At 38.6% G+C, this 18,996-nt stretch overlaps 1 non-coding gene and 1 pseudogene across 1 annotated transcript; both read left to right on the top strand.

Annotated features, from left to right (window-relative positions):
• Window positions 1-16,313: 16,313 nt before the first annotated feature.
• LOC122025924 lies at window positions 16,314-16,419 on the top strand. Its single transcript, XR_006123932.1, has one exon. It is a non-coding gene; the product is annotated as a small nucleolar RNA R71 (small nucleolar RNA).
• Window positions 16,420-16,631: 212 nt separating this feature from the next.
• LOC122025963 lies at window positions 16,632-16,743 on the top strand (annotated as a pseudogene).
• Window positions 16,744-18,996: the final 2,253 nt, after the last annotated feature.

Raw genomic sequence — 18,996 nt, 5'->3', positions numbered from 1 at the left:
TACATTTAACAAATAAATGCAAATATTGACCAATGTGATTCTTTTATTTCAACAAATAAATGTTTACAAAAGCTAGGCTTTTAGTATACACTCTAACAATATCCCACTTATACTAAAAGACTGAGCTGCCATATCTGTTGCCTTACATCTGATTCTCATCCCCTCCACATGCCGATCAAAAGCTTCCGCCGGAAGGGCCTTTGTGAAATGATCTACCAGGTTATCTTCTGATGCAATCTTGGCGACGACAACTTCTCCTCGCTTGACGATGTCTCGTATCAGGTGGTACTTGCGCTCTATATGTTTACTTGCTTTATGGGCTCGTGGTTCCTTCGAGTTTGCAACTGCACAGCTATTATCACAATAAATTATGATGATCTTGGGCAAACCAGGAATCACATCTAAATCCATTAGAAAGTTCCTGATCCATACAGCTTCTTTGGCTGCCTCAGAGGCTGCCACATACTTTGCTTCTATGGTTGAGTCTGAAACGCATTTCTGCTTAACACTCCTCCATGCAATGGCTCCACCTCCTAGAGTAAACACATAGCCTGACGTAGACTTACTATTATCCCTATCTGATTGGAAATCCGAATCCATGTATCCCACAGGGAGCAAATCGTCTGCTTGGTAGACTAGCATATAATCTCTAGTCCTTCTCAGGTATTTTAATATATGCTTTACCGCAGTCCAATGTCCTTGTCCAGGGTTACTCTGATATCTGCTAACCATGCCCATGGTAAAACAAATATCAGGTCTCGTACACATCATTGCATACATAAGGCTTCCTACAGCCGAAGCATAAGGAACTGCCTTCATGTCCTCAATCTCCTTTGATGTCTTTGGGGACATCTCTTTAGATAAGGCTACTCCATGTCTAAAAGGTAAGAAACCTTTCTTAGAGTTTTGCATGCTAAAACGAGCAAGGATTGTGTCTATATATAAAGCTTGGGATAGACACAACATTCTTTTCTTGCGATTCCTTATAACTTTGATCCCAAGAATGTGTGCACATTCTCCTAAGTCCTTCATATCAAATTATTTGGACAACCATACCCTTACGTCTGATAATACCTTGACATTGTTGCCAATTAACAAAATATCATCTACGTATAGTACAAGAAATACCACCACGTTTCCGTTACACTTTTTGTATACACAAGACTCATTCGGACACTGAATAAATCCATATGATTGGATTACTTCGTTAAACCGGATGTTCCAAGATCTTGAAGCTTGCTTTAGTCCATAAATAGACCAATTGAGCTTACACACTAGATGCTCTTTGCCCTTTTCAATGAACCCTTCTGGTTGCTTCATATGGATGTTTGCTTCAAGACTTCCGTTAAGGAAAGCTGTCTTGACATCCATTTGCCAAATCTCATAGTCCATATGAGCGGCAATGTATAAGAGTATCCGGATAGACTTAAGCATGGCTACCGGTGAAAAAGTCTCCTCATAATCGATTCCTTCTTTCTGAGTATACCCTTTCGCAACAAGCCTTGCTTTGAAGGTTTCTACCTTCTCATCTATCCCTCTTTTCCTTTTGTAGATCCACTTATATCTAATGGCTTTTACATCATTTGGTGGTTCTACAAGCTCCCAGACCTTATTAGAATACATAGATTCTATTTCAGAATTCATTGCCTTTTGCCAAGATACTGCATCTAAATCTTGGAGTGCTTCATCATATGTTCGGGGATCTGGTTCATGTTTACCTGAGATCAAGTCTGAAGACTCACCCAAAAACATGAATATGTCAGGTTGCCTCATAACCCTCCCACTACGACGAGGCACAGTCTCTGGCTGTGTATCATGTGTGACACGTGTTGCAGTTTCTTGTGGTACTTCATCTTGTACTGTTGGTAATAAAGTAGACATATCCTCTCTAATTTCTTCTAGAACTATTTCACTCATGGACTTATGGTTCATTACATAATCTTCTTCTAAAAATCGAGCATTGGTGCTAATAATGATCTTTTGATTTTTAGGATTATAAAACAAACCACCTTTCGTTCCCTTAGGATATCCCACAAACAGACAAACTTCTGTACGTGATTCCAACTTGTCAGTATCTCCCTTCAGCACATGTGCTGGACTACCCCATATCCAGATATGATTCAGACTAGGCTTACGCCCATTCCATAATTCCATGGGAGTAGAAGGAACTGTTTTAGAAGGTACCATATTCAGAATGTATACTGCTGTTTCTAAAGCATATCCCCAAAACGAATTTGGTAATTCTGAATAACTCATCATTGATCTAACCATTTCCATAAGAGTCCTATTCCTTCGTTCTGCCACACCATTCTGCTGGGGTATACCAGGTGCAGTCAATTGGGATTGAATCCCAACTTCTGATAAGTAATTCCTAAACTCTCCAAAGAGGTATTCGCCACCACGGTCAGACCGTAGTGTCTTGATACTTTTACCAAGACGTTTCTCCACATCAGCCCTATATTCTTTGAACTTGTCAAAGCATTCAGACTTGCGGCGCATCAGGTAAATGTATCCATATCTTGAATAATCGTCTATAAAGGAGACGAAGTATTCATGACCACCTCTTGCCTCGATAGACATAGGACCACACAAATCAGAATGAACCAGTTCTAACGCATCTTTGGCTCTATACCCCTTGATCTTAAAAGGTCTCTTGGTCATTTTACCTTCCAAGCAGGATTCGCATGCTGGAAAGTTTTCCAACTCTAATAAACCCAAGAGTCCATCCGCTACAAGCCTTTGAATCCTACTTAGGTTAATATGTCCAAGCCTTAGATGCCAAAGATATGTTTGGTTCATTTCCGAAGGTTCTTTTCTCTTATTAGAGTTAGAAGATGTGTTATTAATTTCCTTATTTTGCTTTGTGGGAGAAATTGGATTTAAAGTGTATAAATTGCCAACTAATGCACCAGAACAGATAATCACCTTATTTCTCTTTATAACGACATTGTTACTAAAAGAGACTGAATATCCATCCAAATACAATTTAAAAATTGAAATTAAATTCTTTCTAAAACTGGGTACATAAAGACAATTTCTTAAAATCAAATTTCTATTCCTATCAAATGATAAGTAGACGTCTCCCACTGCAACAGCCGCCACCTTAGTAGCATTGCCCATGTAGACAGTTATCTCTCCATCAAATAGTCACCAGGTTTCCTGGAATTGCAGACATGATCAGTGGCTCCCGTATCTACACACCAGGTACTGGTAGATAACACCGCTAAACATGTTTCAACTACTAGAGTATGAGATATACCTTTATTGTTCTGGTTCCTACGAGGACAGTCCACTTTCCAATGTCCAGACTGCTTGCAGATGAAGCATTTGCCCTCGGCTTCTTCATTCCAGCTTTCTATCCTGTACTATGAGGTTTATTCACCTTCTTTGTTGAAAAGACCTGTTTCTTCTTCTTCTTGCCTTTCGACTTAGAAGTAGAACCATTTTCAGCATAGTGAATCTGAGAACTGTGACGAAATATTCCTTCTGCTGCCTGTAGTTCTGTCAGAAGTTCCGCCAACGTATACTCTCTTTTGTTCATGTTATAGTTCAAGCGAAACAGCTCAAAACTTCTGGGTAGCGTTTGGAGAATTATATCGACCTAGGTTTCCCCATCGATTTCTCCACCAAGGACTTGTATTTCATTCAGATAAGCCATCATTTTGAGGATATGATCCCTTATGGGTGTCCCCTCAGTCATGGTGGCTGTAATTAGCTTCCTCATCGCCTCTTGCCTAGCAGTCTGACTCTGGTGCCCAAAGAGTTCTTTGAGATTGTTCATTATATCATAAGCTGTTGGTAAATCTTGATGCTGATGTTGCAATACATTTGACATAGATGCCAAAATGTAACACCGCGCCATCTCATCATCTTTTACCCATTTCTTATGATACTCAATCTCCTCTAGGGTAGAGTCACCGTCAGGTGCATCAGGGCAAGCCTCAGTCAGTACAAACTTATAGCTTTCAGCAGTAAGAACAATGTCCAGGTTTCTTTTCCAATCAATATAGTTGGGACCAGTAAGTTTGGTCTCTTTCAGTATAATGGCTAGTGGGTTGAAAGTCATCCTAAGAATAAAAAAAATAAACTTTGGTCAAGACTCTAAATTTAGAATAATATTGATTCCTCAAACAATACTATTTTAAATTAACCAACACCTCAAATCACCGTGAATATTGCATGCCACGTTAGTGTGGACGTATACAAATTCAACATTTGTAAGAGAAGGGTGTGACCCATTAATTTTATTATCTTATCATCCTAACTTTATGACAAATAAAATTAATAGTTGGTTTTACTTTGGTCACACATTACAATAGCAGTGACTCCGTTGGAGAGGATACTATTGAATGCGTCTAAGTGTATACCATTACTTGATACTAAGTCTATTAAATAAAATTGTGCCCCTTCAGTTGGAGAAGATCACACACTCCTAAATAATTTCCTATAACTATCCATAAAAGGAAGTTTGATCTAGTGATCCACAACAAACCCATCCGTTGTGGAGGGAGACACTCAGAGCCAACATGCAGGCTTGTTGCATCACTTACAAACCAGTAATGGAGACCATGAGATTTATTAAAATCCCTCTCCCACTTAGTTATTTAAAAATGAGGATTTTTAACCTATCCTAGCATACATCACATGCATAAAAACATCACAGTAAATAAAAGCAATAAATTTAGAAATTTAATTTTCCAACTATTATGGCCTTTTCCATCACTGTCTTCAGTATGCTCTAACCCTAGTTGCTGCCATCTTTAGCCACCGTCATCGGGTTGAGTTGTCGCATCCTTCTTGCTTCTTATTCCGCTGCGCCTCTAGTGCTCCAAAAGTACCTCGCCTCGTAAGAATCCGATCCGCGACAAAAATAGAATTTTACATTTATCGATCCTATATTCCACGAGGGAATGTACATGTATTCTAGATCGAACAAAAACAAAATTCTAAAAATAATACAGCACCTGCTGTATTTTATACATACAATCATGCACACAAATAATGCCCTTGACATGTCCAAGGGTCCAATCACACACAATATCAATAAGCCATAATAGTTGGAGCCTGCAACCAAAGAGTTAGCACATCCTACTATTTTCCTGCCTAAATTATGTATGACATGTGCATAACCTATTTGAATTCTAAAAATACACAGAGGCAAACCCTAGCTCTAATACCAATTGTTGGTTAAACCTAGGAAAATATACCGGTTCCACTATACAAAAATTTTTGTACAAGTGTCGAACCTTTCCTTAAATAACCTATTGTGTTCTTTAGAAGTTAAATAAGGAATCGTAGACGGAACTTAACATCATTGATTCCAAATTTAACTTATCTGTTCTTAATGGTTTAGATTTGAATCGCAAGCGGAACTTAACACTATTAATTCAAATCTACCTAGGTTATTAATTCCATAAATATTAATTTACAAAATTGGCTTCCAGAACTGCATGGCGAGGCACATTGCCTTCTTGGATATGGGAGCAACCACCACCGCCTAGGCAAAGCCTTTTAAGGAAAGCTAATATTTATTTCCTTAAATAACTCTAGGTTAATCAAAATAAACAATCGAATCACAAGTTCGAAAAAGAAGAAAACACAAACTCGAAAAAACTATTTCGAAAAACTAGATCTAATTGCCTCTTGTATTTAGAATTCTTACGAAGAGAAAAACTAGCATGATGCGGAAAACAATTGCTAATTATACCTTCTCTTTGTATACTAATGACCTCGAGATCTTCTGCCGTATTGCTCGCTCGCCTTGGACGTCGTGTGGGCAACGATCCTCCAAGATGAACACCACCCAAAAGCTTCCTCCTTCTTCTTCTAAAATCCGGCCACCACCACCACCAAGGAGAAGAGAGCAAAGGGAGAGGAAGAAGAGAGAGGGCCGGCTACCAAGAGATTACCCAAGCAAAAAGAATAAGAGTTGTGTCTCATGAAGCCCCCTCACCCCTTCTTTTATATTACTTGCCCAAGGCAAATAAGGAAAAACCTTTTACAAAAAATAAAATCATCCAAGAGTTTTTCCTTTTCCCTTTTATTTTTCCTTTTCTTTCTTCTTGATTGAATCAATCACCAAAATTAATTGGATGATGATTTTATTTTATTATATGGCCGGCCACCTTGCTTGGGCACCAAGCAAGGTTGGCCGGCCCCCACAAGAGAAAGAAATAAATAATTTTAATATAAAATTTTACAAGAAAAATTCTTATAAAATTTTACAAGCTCTCTTTCCTAAAGTAAGAGTTAAAAAAGGAAAGTTCTAAAAATTAAAACCATGTTTTAAAATTTAAAACTTCTCTTATAAAATTTCCTTTTTTAACATGGTGATAGAAAATTTAAATTTTAAAACTTCTTTTCCTTTTTTTCTTAAACCATGAGGATGGTTAAAAAATGAAAGTTTTAAAATCTTTTAAACTCTCTATTTAAACATGTGGCCTAATTCAAATAAGGAAAGTTTTAAAAATTAAAATATCTCTTTTAAAACTTATAGTTTTCTACAAAGAGAAGATTTTAAAAATTCAAAACAACCCTCCCTTTTTGAATTATTATTGCCGGCCCCTACAAGCTTGGTCACCAAGCTATAGGGCCGACCCCTATAAGAGGATGTGGTCGGCCATTGCTTGATCACCAAGCAATGGTCCGACCCCCTTCTTGGACACCAAGAAGAGCCTTACATTTGGATGGACTTGAGGCTATAATGAGGCTACGACAGGGATCTAGAGGAGAAATTGGTTTTGGCCTTCCGATGAGCTTGAGTATCCCGTGCTCGCCCTGAACACACAACTCAAGTTCATCGATAATAACTCATTCCACTAGAGAGTTATTACTGCACTACCGCACCAATCCCAAATTACATTATGGGCTCCTTCTTATCATGAGTGCGTTAGTCTCCCTGTGTTTAAGATTACGAATGTCCACTAATTAAGTAAGTTACTGACAACCCACTTAATTAATATCTAGCTCCAAGAGTAGTACCACTAAACTTTATTGTCATGTCGGACTAGGTCCACCTGCAGGGTTTAACATGGCAATCCTTATGAGCTCCTCTTGGGGACATTCTCAACCTAGATAACTAGGACACAGATTCCTTCTATAATCAACAATACACACTATAAGTAATATCATTTTCCAACTTATCGGACATATTGATTTATCGAGCTAAACCTCACCCTTTGATAAGTCAAAGAAATAAATATTAAATATATGTGCTTGTTATTATATTAGGATTAAGAGCACACACTTCCATAATAACTAAGGTCTAGTTCTTTTACTAAGTCAGTACAAAAAGAACTTACCTAAATGATCATACTCAATACACTTAAAGTGTATTAGTGTAATTTATTAGTTAAGATAAACTATTGCTTAATTATACTACAATTATTCTGATGGTTTGGTCCTTTCCATTTTAGTCGCGAGCAACTGTTTATAATTTATAGAGAACTGACAACATGATCTTCTGAGTGTGACACCACACTCCATGTTATCTACTATATAAATTAATTGAACAAATACGTTTAACAAATAAATGCAAATATTGACCAATGTGATTCTTTTATTTCAACAAATAAATGTTTACAAAAGCTAGGCTTTTAGTATACACTCTAACAATCTCATGGATCCTCTAGACTCCCAAGTAAAACCCACTTGAGATCCATTTACCATGGGTCCCAAATTGACTCTTTGAGCTCCCCCTAGAGCTCTTAACCTTGGTCACCTCCCTAGGTGACTCATCCACAATTGTTAGGCCACATCGGTGCACCTTCGGTGACACTTGGTCTACAAACCTAAACTTTTTAATCTTGGACACCTTGTCCTTGGTTAATTTCTTCTTACCATTAGATGACTTTCCCTTGCCATTTATTGGATTCTTCTTACTATAGTCATATGCAATCTTAGTATAAGACTTTCCCTTAGTCTTGGAGACACTAAATCGGTATCCCAAACCTGATCTATCATTGTTGGGTCTTTGGCTACCCAACACCATATTTAACCCTCTAGATCCAACATTGAATATATCTAGGGTTTTCTCCAATTGATCAAGCTTTGCCTCCAAAGCTTGATTTTCCCTTTCTAGGTCCCTAACCCTAGAGTTGATTTGTCCATATTGGACATTCCTAGACCTATCCTTTCTAGGCATGTGTCTCCCCTTCTTGGGATTAATGCCTTGGTTCTCCTTAGGTCTACCATGTCTAGATTTATCATGAATTGATTTCTTAGGGTTATGATCCATATTGACCATACTCCTATCATGATATTTAAATCCAAAATTTTGCATGGGCATACAATGATAATCAAAATCATTTCTCCTAGTATGCATGGGAACATAAGAATTTGAATTACGATTCAAATTAGGGTATACCTCCCTTACCCTTGAAGCTCCCCCTTGATTTTTGCTCCTCTTCTTCTTCTCCCATTTCTTTAAATGTGCAAGCTTCTTGATTTCCCTCTTCTTGGGACATTTGGTGTGATAGTTGTTAGGGTGTATACTAAAAGCCTAGCTTTTGTAAACATTTATTTTAGAAATAAGAATCACATTGGTCAAATGTCTACATTTATATGCTAAGTGTAGTTGCTCAATTAATTTATATTGTAGATAACATAGTGTGTGGTGTCACATACAGAAGATAATATTATCAGTTCTTTATAAATTATAAATAGTAGCTCATGACTAAGATGGAAAGGAGCAAACCATTGGAATAGTCATAGTGTAATTAGGTATTGGTTTATCTTGACTAATAAATTACACTAGTACACTCTAAGTGTATTGAGTAGGACCATTTAAGGTAAGTTCTTTTTATATTGACTTAATAAAAGAACAAGACCTTAGTTATTATGGAAGTGTGTGCTCTTAATCCTAATATAATAATAAGCACATATATTTAGTATTTATTTCTTTAATTTATCAAAGGGTGAGATTTAGCTCGATAAATCAAAAGACCCGATAAGTTGGGAAATGATATTACTTATAATGTGTGTCGTTGATTATAGAAGGAAACTATGTCCTAGTAATCTAGGTTGATAATGTCCCCAAGAAGAGCTCATAAGGATTATCATGTTAAACCCTGCAGGTGGACTTAGTCCGACATGACGATAAGGTTGAGTGGTACTACTCTTGGACTAAAATATTAATTAAAGTGAGTTGTCAGAAACTCAATTAATTAGTGGACATTCTACATCTTAAACGCAGGGAGACTAACACACTCATAATAAGAAGGAGCCCAAAAATATAATTTGGGATTGGTACGGTAGTTCAATAATAATTCTTTAGTGGTATGAATTATTATTGATAAAATTAAGTTAGGTGTTCGGGGCGAACACGGGAAGCTTAATTTCATTGGGAGACCAAAACTAATTCCTCCTCTCGGTCCCTATTGTAGCCTCTTATTTATAAAGTATTATACTCACCTATACCCACCTTTATACCCATCCTAAGGTGGCCGGCCAAGCAAGCTTGGAACCAAATCTTGGGTTGGCCAAGCGAATAGGATGAGCCAAGTTGTGTGACTAGCCTTAGCTTGAATCCAAGCTTGGTGTGGCCGACCACATCAAATTAAAATGATTTTAATTTTTAAAATTTTTTCTTATGTGGATTCCATGGTTTTAAAAGAGAGTTTAAGATTATAAGTCTTTCCTTTTATAGCTTTCTACAAAAAGATTAAGAAAAGATTTGATATCTTTCCTTATTTGTAGATTAAAAGAAATATTTTAATTTTGAGAAAACTTTCCTTTTTTTGTAACCATGTTCATGATTTAAAAGAGAGTTTTAAAATTATAGATTTTTTCCTTTTATAAGTTTTTACAAAAGATTAAGAAAAGATTTGATATCTTTTCTTATTTGTAGATTGAGAGGAAGATTTTAATTTTAAAAGATAACTTTCCTTTTTGAAAATCATCCACATGTTTTAATAAAGAGATTTTAATTTATAAAATTCCTTTTATCACCAACCATGAAGGGAAAAATTATTAGAGAAATTTTTATTTTAAAATTTCTGGAAATAAATTAGGAAGTTTTAATTTTATGTTAAAACTTTCCTTGCTTGGAGCAATGAGGTGGCCGACCATGATATTTAAGAAAAGGAAATTGGTTTTAATCAATTAAATTTTCCTTTTCATGGCAAATAAAATAAGGAAGATTTTATTTAATTTTTCCTTATTTGCCAAGACCAAGGAATATAAAAGAGGGGCTAGGAATATCGCAAGTAATATAAAAGATTATCATATCCACAGGGACTGGAATAAGCACTAGAAATATCTCAAAGTGAATTAGCTAAACAACTAATCAATTGGTTTCAAATGCTAAGGATGAAAAACAAATCTAAAATGAAAGATTAACAAACAAGAGTTTGGGGTTTGAGTTATGATAAAGGGAGGTTCTAGGAGTTTTGGTTTCTTTGGAAGATCTCTTGAATGTATATGGTTTACCAATTCTTATTTCTCAATTGTCTAATATTTGTAGAAGGTTGCCGGTTCTCTCTTGCAATAGATAACCGGCTTAGGACTGAAAAATGTACCTAAATGTGATCAATTAGATATGAACCTACGTTGTCCTTACACAGGATTGCACCTATTACTATGCTTCCCTCGGATATCAACATAGAAGTTCATAGCTTCTTAACCCATAAAGATACAAGGATTGAATCATAAAATCTATCCTACCCTCTTGAATATTCTCATTTCCCCTTCAAGGTTATCCCTCAAACGTCCTTACACGGGCTTGCACCTGTCACGTGGATCCCTCGAAAAATTGAGTGAGAGTTAATCTCTACAAAGTCTATAAGATATCCAAACAATCAATCAAGAATGAGAATTAAACCCTAATCACAATTAATCATTCAAGATCCAATCGATACAACTAGGCAACATCATAGAAACAAAGAAATGGCAAATCCACAAGAGTTTACATCAATTTATCTCACAAATACTCCCTCCATCCTAGAACAAAAAGATCTACTCTATAAAACGAAGAAAGAAAACCAAAGATAAGAAGATTACAAGCATTTCTTCAATCCCAATCCAAGAAGAGGAGAGAAAGAAAACTTATGTACAATATAGCTCTATCTTCGGATCCAATCCTCGCTCTCGGAGTCGAATTCGCCAAGACCTCCCTTTAGATCGCCCAAAAATCCTCCCAAGAATGGGAGGAATCCACCAAATCTTGCTTTCTCCCAAAGGGGAGAAGATCCCTTTTCAAATCTTCAAAGAGGCTTTAAATAGAGGGGGGCTTTCGGGCGCCACAAGACCCCGAGGCATGGCCGTGTGAGGTTCACACGACCAGAGCCTTTCCCCTCTCTGCCATCCATACACGGCCGTGTGGTGTACACGGCCGTGGACAACCCCCAGCTTCTGGAAACCTGGCACGACCGTGTGGTGCACACGGCCAGAATACTTTTAAGCGCTGGGAACCCTGCACGGCCGTGTGATGCACATGGCCAGGGCCTTCTTGGTATCTGGAAACCTTACACGACCATGTAGATCTACACGTCCATGTAAGGATTGAACTCTGATTTGCTTCAAAACTTGTCACGGCCATGTGAAGTTCACACGGCCAGGCCAAGTTCCTTGTCTGTTTCTCTTGGTTGACCACACGGGCAGAGCACTCCACCCAGGCAGGGTCGTGTGTGGCACACGGCCAAGTGCTTTCTCCAATGCTTAGCTCATAAGTTTGTCCAAGAATGTAGAATCTTCACCAAATTCGACTCCTGTGTACAAAAAATACACAAAAAGCAGATCTCCGAACAAAAAGAGTAAATATGCTAAAAGAAAAGCTGGAAGTATAAAAATGCATAGATCAAGCAAGTTCAAAGTATGTAAATGTGCGTCAAAACATGCATAAAAGTATATAAAATCTACACACATCACACCCCCAGACTTAAACGTTTGCTTGTCCTCAAGCAAAATGCTGCAATCTAAATTCATATGTTCTACAACGCATTCATAAACCCTAATGTACTTTCCTAACTCTATCAAAGAGTTCCAATAACAAGCATAATCATGGAAACAAATCAAGTATGGCTCAAGCTTATGTATCCTGTGTACAGTGTAAAAGTAACTCAAAAACCCTTCAAGTTTCAATCTATGTCCTAGTCAAGTCGTCATCAAATTTGAATTCCTAATGTTTCTGGTGAGAGACAAGTAACCAGTGATAGACACTTACTTGCCACTCACTTGGTTCATATTTCTCAACCAACCCAAGGTCTCAAAGGTGTGCTCAATCTCAAGAGAAGCTAAGCAGTCATTTCCCCAGTAACCTAACTCGGTCTCAAAGGGGTGACTTGCTAGATTCCACTCACAATAACTGTTTTTTATATCCCTTATTTTTTATTATTTTTTTTCATTGCTTTTCTTTTTCAATTTTTTTTCATAAGTATTTGCATTGGGCAAATCTTATTTCACAAGTGTACTTTTAGCACAAATGTTGGGATATTTTGATTTTTCCAAATGAGCTTGCATGAGTTGAGCCTCATCCAGTAACCAAAATGAAGTTTGAAAAATCACCATGGAAACCAAGTACTAAGCAAACAAGATGAATCATGATTATTTCAATGATATCAACCATTCAAGCATCAAGTCAAAGTGTAGTGAAAGTAAGATTCTTAAGGTCAAGCCAAGACTAAAACTCATCTCCATATGATTCTTAGCTTGTTTCATGCTACCCAAGATAGAGAAAAGAAGTACATAAAGCTTACTACTAGCATCATTTACAACATCATAAATCTAGATAATAAATGTGCTAACATTTTATCTTGAAGACAAGAAAGCATAAAAGTGAAGATTGATGTTCTCAAGATGTTTGCCAAAATTATTTCAAAAGATAATCAAATGACTATCAAAACAAACACTCAAGCAAGACAATCAAAATAGAATGAAAAACAAAAACTACACATGCAGAAAACAAGAAAACAATCAAAAACTAAAACAAAAAGAAATTAGGTTTGACACCCCCCAGACTCAAACTTTTCATCGTCCCGATGAAATCAATATGGTGGAGGTGGAGGTGGAGGGGGACGAGGAAAAGGGTGCCTACGACGTGGATGACCAATGGGAAAACTCGGGAAACCAGGAGTTTCGCTTAGGATTACATGATACTCAAATAAAGCATCAACTTGTTGGCTAGTGACACTCATGCTCTGCATAAAGTCTCACATTCTAGCTTGATCAGTATCATAATCCTGGACAAATTCGACCACTTGACCCTGAAAATTCCTTGTGAACTGAAAGTGCTCTTGTACTTCTCTAAACTGATTATCTGATAAAGAGAAGCGACCTTCCAACATTCTTCGTTGGGCAAAAAAAAAAAGAAAAGCAAATGTGTGTACATAATATCACCCCACTCTAAAAACCCAATCAACAAATCTACATCTTCCCTAATTCCAAGCATATCAAGAACAGTTGGGTCCATGTATCTAGTACACACAATTTTTCTATTAACAAGAATTGCAAATCTAGTTATATGATCATCATTTCTAAATACTATATTGAATTCATTGTCATTACCTTCGTTGCGCGAAGTCCTCTTTCCTTTGCCCTTCATCGGTTGTTTTCCTTTATCCCTAGATGGTTCCTTCTCTTTATCTCCACTAGATCCACCACCTCCTTTACGAAGTTTCTTCAAAAGATTGGACATCTTGTTGAGTTTAGATGAGGGAAGTGACTATTTAGGGTTAGAGAAGTAAGATCTCAAAGAAACAAATTTTTGAAGAACAAGATATGAGGTTAGGAGAACAAAGATCTTGAGTGTTGGAGAGGAAAAGAATCTGGATCTAAGAGAGTTTGAGGAAAAGGTTGAAGAAAAGAGGGATTTTAAAGAGATTGAGAGAAAAGAAGATGTTTTAAGAGAGGTGGGTGTGTGCGGGACACGGCCAAAATCTGGCCGTGTAAGGAAAACACGGCCTCTTAAGGGCTTCTCCACACGGGCCGTGTAGATCTACATGGCCCCTCCCTTTTCCTCCTCGGCTTCACTCACACGGTCGTGTCTGGGACACGACCACATCCTTCTTCTTCTCGGCTTTCTTCACACGGTCGTGTCTGGGACACGACCTTATGAGTTCTCTTCTCTGGATTTGGCACATGGCCGTGTTTGGTACACGGCCGATGCAAGCTTTTGCTCTGATTTCTCCACACGGTCGTGTCTGGAACACGGCCTAAGAACTCTCCTTCTCTGGATTCTTTGCATGGCCGTGTCTGTAACACGGCCATGCTCTCTTCCTTCTCTGCAGACTCCACACGGCCGTGTCTGGTAGACACGGCCAGATCCTTTTCCTTCACTGCTTCATTTGCTTGGCCGTGTACAACACACAACCATGCCCTGTTTTATTCCATTTGATGTTTATTCTCCTAATCCACTTCTCCAATACTTCCATGCCCATGAAGAAGTCATGGCCATCTCATGGAAGTAGATTTTAACCTGAAAACAAAACTAAAACACAGTGAAAACAAAATAAAGATGAAAATACAAAATTCAACTAACTAAAAGAGCCCTTGGGTTGCTTCTCAAGAAGCGCTTGTTTAGGGTCTTTAGCTCGACCAATCCAACTTATTCTTCTCTTTTCCTTGCCCTTGGAGGGCAGACATATTTTTCATTTTTGTTGGGAGTTCTCCTCCCAACATCCTCCACCAAATTGTTCTTTTCATTAGGTGGCCTTCCATGAGGATGGAAATTCCATTCCTCAAGTTTGTAAATGCTTGCCCTGCTACAAGCATTTAAAAGATAAGAAACATGGTTAGAGACATTAGATAAATCATACTCCAACCGTTCCTTACCAATTACCAATGACAACTTATGATTTTTAACATCAATAATAGCTCCAGCTGTAGGAATTTTAGGGTCCTCTTCCATGTCCAACACAACAAAATCTGTGGGAATAATACTCCCACCAACTTCTACTGGCACATCTTCAATAATACCCATAGGGTACCTGCAGGAATGATCAGCAAGTTGTAGTGCCATAGTAGTAAGTTTAATGTTTTTGAGACCTAACTTATTACAAATTGAATAGGGAATAAGGCTAACACTTGCCCCCAAATCACAAAAATCTTTTTCAATAAATTCTGTTCCTATATTGCAAGGAATATAAAAGCTCCCTGGATCCTTCAATTTCGGGGAAGTGTTCTTCACCAAAAGAGCGCTGCATTCCTCAGTTAGTGCAATGGTCTCTACATCTCCTATCTTTCTTTTATTTGACATGATGTCCTTCAGGAATTTGGCAAACTTTGGCATTTGAAGAATAACATCTATAAGAGGAACTTCAACGCATATCTCTTTAACCTTCTCCAAAAATTTGCCAAATTCTTCATCCTTTTTAAGCATATTGAGTCTTTGGGGAAAAGGGATAACTTTGCTCTGATGGTTTAGTGGAAGAGTCTCTTCAACCTCAATGGTATTCTCCTCATTATCAAAAATCTGACTAGGTGTAGGAGGAGAGAGCTCTTCTTCATTTTGCATCCCTTTTTGAGCAGTCACTTGGGGATTTCCCAAGGTCCGTCCGCTCCTAAGCTCAATTATGTTGCAATGCTCCATAGGATTTACATCAGGTTTTCCAGGAAGTTGTCCTGGTGCTCTAGAAGATGAGGAAGCTAGTTGAGCAATTTGGCTGTCCTGAATCTTTTGATGCTTTTCAGAATTATCCATTCTCTGAGTAAGCTTCAATAGATCCTGCTTCATTTCATTTTGATTGGAGATAATTTCTTTAAGCATCTTTTCAATTTTGGATGTAGGAAAGCCTTGAAAAGATTGTTACTGAAAATTTTGTTGCCCAGATTAAAAATTTGGTCTTGCCCCCATAGATGGTCCTTGATCCTGATTATTTCTGTATGAGAAATTTGGATGATTTTTCTATCCAGGGTTGTAAGTATTTGAGTATGGGTTGTTCTGTCTTTGATTGAAACCCATGATTGCATCGCATTGCTCCAATTGATTAATTTGTGCAGTGATAGCTCCCAATGGATATGAGTCATTTGAATGTTCTGAACTCCCACATACTTCACAAGATATGGCAATGACATTTACCATATTTGAACTAGTCCCCATATTCTCAAATTTTTTTGTAAGAGCATCAAGTTTTACAGCCAATAAAGTCACTGCATCAACATCAAACTTTCCTGATGCTTTTGTTATTGGGTTTATTGAAGGATGACCACCACTTCTTTCAGTTGCCCATTGATGATGATTTTATGCTACACTCTCTATGATTTCCTCAGCTTCATCCAAATTTTTATTCATGAGTGCCCCTCCAGCAGCTGAATCAAGGGACACTTTGGTATGATAATTAATACCATTATAGAAAGTATGCAACACTAACCATCTTTCCAAACCGTGGTGAGGGCATTGTTTGAGCATACTATTGTATCTATCCCAAGCTTCAAATAGAGATTCTGAGTTAGCTTGTTTGAAACTTGCAATCAAATTCCTCATATGAGCAGTTTTACTTGGGGGGATAGAATTTATCAAGGAATTGTTGCAACAAGGGATACTTTGGTATGATAATTAATACCATTATAGAAAGTATGCAACACTAACCATCTTTCCAAACCTTGGTGAGGGCATTGTTTGAAACTTGCAATCAAGGGACACTTTGGTATGATAATTAATACCATTATAGAAAGTATGCAACACTAACCATCTTTCCAAACCGTGGTGAGGGCATTGTCTGAGCATACTATTGTATCTATCCCAAGCTTCAAATAGAGATTCTGAGTCAGCTTGTTTGAAACTTGCAATCAAATTCCTCATATGAGCATTTTTACTTGGGGGGATAGAATTTATCAAGGAATTGTTGCTCACATTGTTCCCAGGTGGTGATACTGTTGGGAGCCAAAGAATTCAACCATTGCTTGGCCCTATCTCTCAAAGAAAACCCAAATAATAATAATCGCACTGCTTCTGAAGGAACACCATTCATTTTCATTGTCCCACATATTTCATAAAGGACCTCTAAGTGTTGATTAGGGTCTTCATGTGGTCCTCCACCAAATTGATTTTGCTGCACCATGGAAATAATTGCAGGTTTGATCTCAAAATTATTTGCCTCTACTGAGGGTCTTGCAATACTAGATCGAAAACCCCTAGCATAAGGTGCTATATAATCCTTTAGTGGTCTATTAGCCATGTTCAAATGCTCTTGTTCTTCAATTTGTCTCTGCAGAATTCTTATTCTATGAAATGTTCTATCAATTTCAGGGTCAAGAGGAAAAAATTCTTCTGCAAAGTTAGATCTCCGCATACACAAGAACAAGATTGCAATAGAAACTAAATCAAACAAAAAAAAATTAAAAACAGAGAAAGGTAAGATTGGAATGTCAGAAAATAAAAAAAATGCAGAATTAAAATTACTACAAAAGAATTTCCAAGAAGTTAGAAAGTATACAGGAAAATGAAAACAGAAAACTAGAGATCAGTTACAAATATGCAAATGAAAATAAATAGAAATGTTATGTTTAGTCTAACTCAATTGATAATCTCCAATGTTATAGCGCAGTCCCCGGCAACGGCGCCAAATGTTAGGACCTTCGGATGCGGCTAGAGAGGGGGGGTGTGAATAGCCGACCCCAAATTCACGTTTCTTCCTACAATTTGAGTTAGCGCAGCGGAAATAAAAAGTAGAAACAAAAATGGAGAAGATCAAACCTCAAACATGACGATATAACGAGGTTCGGAGATGATACTCCTACTCCTCGGCGTGTCCATAAGGTGGACGAATCCTATCAATCCGTCGGTGGATGAGACCCCGGAAACCGGCTAATAAAAACTCCTTCTGGGTGGAGAAACCTCGCCACAATCTCTCTTGCAATAGCAAGATCAACGTACAAGAAATACAGCAAGAAGCCAAGAACAATATGAATGTAAAAACACTAGTTTGCTTGCCTTCTTGTCGACTGTTGATAAAACAGCAACTTCACGGATGCCAACCACAGCAGCAACTGATCAGTTGGAGTCCAGCCGATGGAAGCTCACACGAAGCTTCAGCAGTGGAGAGCTCAACAAAGCTCAGATCGCAGGAGCAAGAAGAGTAAGTAAGTTCGCAGCACTGTTGATGTAGAGGCCCTTTATATCCTGAACCTACGAAGAAGACAAAGAAGAAGCAGAAATCTAGCCGTTGTGACTCAACGGCTAGACCTGGACCGATCAGGCTCCACCCTGATCGGTCCAGGGCGGATCTGATCGGTCAGGGGACCGATCAGGCCCTACGCTGATCGGTCCCCAGACCGATCCCAACTCTCACAGAGAGTTGGTTGCGATCCCTGATCGGTCTGTGGACCGATCAGGCCATCCCTGATCGGTCTGTGGATCGATCAGGGCATAGGTGGATCGGTCCACAGACCGATCCTCCCTATTGTTCTCTGAATCCCATCGCTTCCTGATCGGTCTACCGACCGATCAGATAACTTATAAAGCTCTTGTTTGGTTGCGATTGGTCACGGACCGATCGAGATGACCTGATGAGAATCGATGTATCCGGATCGGTCGTGACCGATCCGATACCATAATATCCTGGATCGGTCGGAGACCGATCCATTTCACCCTAAACCTAAAACCTTCCCGATCTAGAGAACGAGCCACCGAGCCTTCTGACCTAGTCCGAGAACGAGCTCACCGAGCCCTCTCGACTTCTACGTCCGGTCGAGCGAGCTCAGCCCTCTCGGCCTGGTCAGGAGAACGAGCTACCGAGCCCTCTCCGACTCTATCCGGTCCAGCGAGCCCCCTCTGACCTAGTCAGGAGAATGAGCTACCGAGCCCTCCTACTCAGGAGAACGAGCTACCGAGCCCTCTCCGACTTCCACGTCCGGTCCAGAGAATGAGCTACCGAGCCCTCTCTGACCTAGTCCAGAGAACGAGCTACCGAGCCCTCTCTGACCTAGTCCGGAGAACGAGCTACCGAGCCCTCTCCGACTCTATCCAGTCCAGAGAACGAGCTACCGAGCCCTCTCCGACCTCCCATGCCAAACTTCCATACTTGGACTTTTCTCCGTGCCAAGCTCCCTGCTTGGACTTTT

This window comes from Zingiber officinale, chromosome 9B (genome assembly GCF_018446385.1).
Source record: "Zingiber officinale cultivar Zhangliang chromosome 9B, Zo_v1.1, whole genome shotgun sequence".
Taxonomy (NCBI): Eukaryota; Viridiplantae; Streptophyta; class Magnoliopsida; order Zingiberales; family Zingiberaceae; genus Zingiber; species Zingiber officinale.
The sequence above is the reverse complement of the archived record's forward strand: the minus strand, read 5'-3'. Positions and strand labels throughout refer to the sequence as shown.